This window comes from Rhineura floridana, chromosome 2, assembly GCF_030035675.1.
Source record: "Rhineura floridana isolate rRhiFlo1 chromosome 2, rRhiFlo1.hap2, whole genome shotgun sequence".
In the NCBI taxonomy this organism is placed as follows: Eukaryota; Metazoa; Chordata; class Lepidosauria; order Squamata; family Rhineuridae; genus Rhineura; species Rhineura floridana.
The window spans coordinates 43607836-43611790 of record NC_084481.1 but is presented as its reverse complement, the minus strand read 5'-3'; positions in this window follow the sequence as shown (position 1 = coordinate 43611790).

Sequence of the window (3955 nt, the reverse complement as noted above, 5' to 3'; positions counted from 1 at the left end):
TGTTATAAACCATCCTGTTCAGATCTTGTAAGTTCAGGTCTGTGGCTTCATTTATGGAATCAATCCATCTCTTGTCTGGGAGGTAAATTAGTCAAAAAGCCACAGTTCCATAATGCAACAGGTACTGCAGTGTGAAAGGAATGTTAGAAATAGGGACAGAAGTGCTACCATTATAAACAGTAAAATTAACACAAAAAACTCCATGTCTGAATGCAGCCAAGGACAAAAGGTGTTTGTTTTACCTACAGGAGCCTTATGCACATTTCCCTCCTTTGAAATGAGACCCCCAGATGTGGGACAAGGGAGGGCCTGGGTTACTCAAAGTTCTTCAGTCACACCTACTTTAGAATGTCCAAAATGACCCTTAATGGCTGTGGAAGCATTCATATAGTCAGAATGATTTGCTTCCACTGTTGTGGGTAGGGATGGATGAATCTGTCAGTTTCAGCTTTTCTCAGTTTCTTGTTTTTCCAATCTCCACATCAGTTAGATTTTTTTTTTAAAGGTCCTCATGAAAATTCATCTGAAAATTCATTAGGAGAAATTTAGTGCAAATTTCTCCTAATATACACATGTTTGCATGCAATTATGCCCAATATACAGATTTTTGCAAAGCAATTTTCCTAATGTAATGCATTTATTTAAGTTATTTTAACTAATATATGCATTTTTATGCATAGTATATATATTTTTCCTCAAAGTAAGCTGGAGAACTGCACTGCAAAATCTGGACAAGTGAGAATTTTTATTTTTTTATTTCTTACATTTATACCCTGCCTTTCATCATAGAACCCAAGGCAGCATGCACATGGTTCCCAGTTGGTCTTCCATCCAGGCATTGACCAGACCCAGCTTCAGCAAGGTGGTGGCCTCATGTGCCTTCAGACCACAGCCTGAGAATACGTATAAAAGGCTCTTGGCCACAGGGAACAGCATTGCTGGATAATATAGTGCTATATGGAGCACTTGTGTATAAACGCCATTTTAGTTCTGCTTCTAGCTAATTGTAGAAAAGTGATACCTCACCAGCACTAAAGTGCTACATGTGGAAGCAACCTCCCTGATGCTACAGTTTACACTTGCCCACCTATTGATTTGGCCATGAATAAAGGCGGACAAAGTATGGTTGACCAGGAAGTGGCCCTCCTCAGGATGTACTCTCAGTGTCAATACTGAAGAAAATGCAAAATTGTTCTCAAGACCGCTCTGAAGTTTATGGGGCATGCATTGTGCAGATGGTTTTCAACTAAGCCCAAAATCCAGGAGAAAACCTGCTTTGAATGTACATAAGGATGCTGAGTGAACTGATAGATCTCCTAACCACATCAGGACAGCTCAATGGCTGAGACTAGTATAAGTGGTAAGGATATCAAGGTTGGAGAGAGCTGTAGCTGAACTACATAAATTTTACAGGCAGACACATGCACTTTATTCATAGTCCTTAACTTTTATCACAGACAACATAGCCTATCATCTGGTTTATGAGTCTCTTGTGGAAAAGCTAAATTTAGCATAAAAATATCTATAGTGCATTAAATCACTAGAATGGGAAATTACATTAACAAATCTTGTTCAAAGAGATTTTATGAGTCAATGCTTAGTTTACTACATTAGATCTTGAGTTTTATTGATGCTGTAGGTCATAATCCATTAGCCTATCTCTAAATATAAATATAGAAATATGAATCTGGTTGAAATTATTCTGCAAAATATAGACAATTTCTGTACAAAGCCTGTACAAAGGGATGATGGTAGTTGTAGCCCAACAAATATCTGGAGAACACCATGTGTGTTTAGAAACAAGTTGTGTAAAATGCTTTTTTTCAGATTGCACCACCTATCTTTGAAAAGGCAAACTGACTAAATTTACACCTAAATTGTGCTTTGGAGAGCCCTGGTAATAACATTATCATCATAATCATTTTCTATGTGCACAAGATGATCTTTATTCCATCCTAGTCATATGTAAATTTGACTATTTGAATCTCAGATTCATCACACAGATTACTGCAAACTTTTCCTCCCAGTCCTCCATTATATTATTATTTTATTATTTATTATTATTTATTTAATTGCATTTCTAAACCGCCCTATAGCTAACAGCTCCCAGGGCGGTGTACAACACGATAAAACCACAATATTTAAAATACAAGCAAGTGTGTATTGCGCATACAATTATAAAACATATTTAAAAACAGAGTAAAAGAAAATAAACATAAGATTAAATTAAAATAAAAAGCTTAAAATGCCTGGGTGAAGAGGTGGGTTTTTACCTGGCGCCGAAAAGATGACAGAGAAGGCGCCAGGCGTATCTCATCTGGGAGGGCATTCCATAATTCAGGGGCCACCACCGAAAAGGCGCTAGATCTTGTTACTGTTCTCCGGGCCTCTGTATGAGTTGGGACCCGGAGAAGGGCCTTAGACGTCGAGCGGAGTGAACGGGTAGGAACATAGCGAGAGAGGCGTTCCATCAGATATTGCGGTCCAGTGCCGTTAAGGGCTTTATAGGTAAGGACCAACACTTTGAATCTGGCCCGGAAACGTATTGGAAGCCAGTGCAGTTGGGCCAGAATAGGTGTTATGTGGTCGAATTTCTTCGTCCCAGTAAGAACTCTGGCCGCGGCATTCTGCACTAGCTGAAGTTTCCGAATCGTTTTCAAAGGTAACCCTACGTAGAGAGCATTACAGTAATCCAATCTAGAGGTTACCAGAGCGTGGATAACTGAGGCTAGGTTCTCCCTGTCCAGATAGGGTCGTAGTTGGGCTACCAGCCGAAGCTGGTAGAACGCATTTCGTGCCACCGAGGCTACTTGGGCCTCGAGTGACAGAAGCGGATCTAATAAGATCCCCAAACTACGGACCTGTTCCTTTAGGGGGAGTGTAACCCCATCTAGGGCAGGTCTGACATCAACCATCTGAGCAGAGGGCCCCCCGACCAACAGCATCTCAGTCTTGTCAGGATTGAGTTTCAGTTTGTTAGCTCTCATCCAGTCCGTTATCGCGGCCAGGCAGCGGTTCAGTACAGCAACAGCCTCACCTGAAGAAGATGAGAAGGAGAAATAGAGCTGCGTATCATCAGCATATTGCTGGAAGCGCACTCCAAAACTCCTGATGACCTCGCCCAGCGGCTTCATATAGATATTAAAAAGCATAGGTGACAGAACTGAGCCCTGTGGGACCCTATATTGTAGCACCCAGGGACTCGAGTAATGTTCCCCAAGCATCACCCTCTGGAGACGATTCCCAAGATAGGAGCACAGCCACCGCCAAGCAGTGCCTCCAACTCCTAAATCCGCGAGTCGCCCCAGAAGGATACCATGGTCGATGGTATCAAAAGCCGCCGAGAGATCAAGGAGAACCAACAGAGTTACACTCCCTCTGTCTTTCTCCCGACAGAGGTCATCATACAGGGCGACCAAGGCTTATATCACACAAATTGCAGCTGCTTTATAAATCTGTTCAAGTATGGCTGCTTAAAAAAACCCTACAAACAAACTAGGAGTATTTAAAACTTAAGTCATTGCCAAGCTTCCAGTAAAGGCAGTGTTTTAATTAGAAGATTATATTATTTGGCTGAGCTCTTCAGTAACCTGTTGGACTGTTTGTTTTATCTTTCCTTCATTCATTGCATATGCATGTAGTGTTTTCAAGTGAATGCACAGCTGCTGACCCCTACAATAGAATCTAAAAAGACACTTGGATATAGTACATTCTAAGAATGTTGAAAAAGTGTAAGAAAAGAGATCTTTTCCACCAGACTGTTCATTTCTTGTCTTTCTACCTCATTCCCTCTCTTCTTTGATTTTTAGCGTGATGGAGGAAGGGAATATGTAACCCAGTCCTAAGATGTGATATTAAATGTGTGATTGCATTTAGCATACACATTTTAAAAATGGAAATAGCCACTGTGCCCTCCCCTGGAGTTGGTGAGGGGTGATGACCGGGATGGATGGAA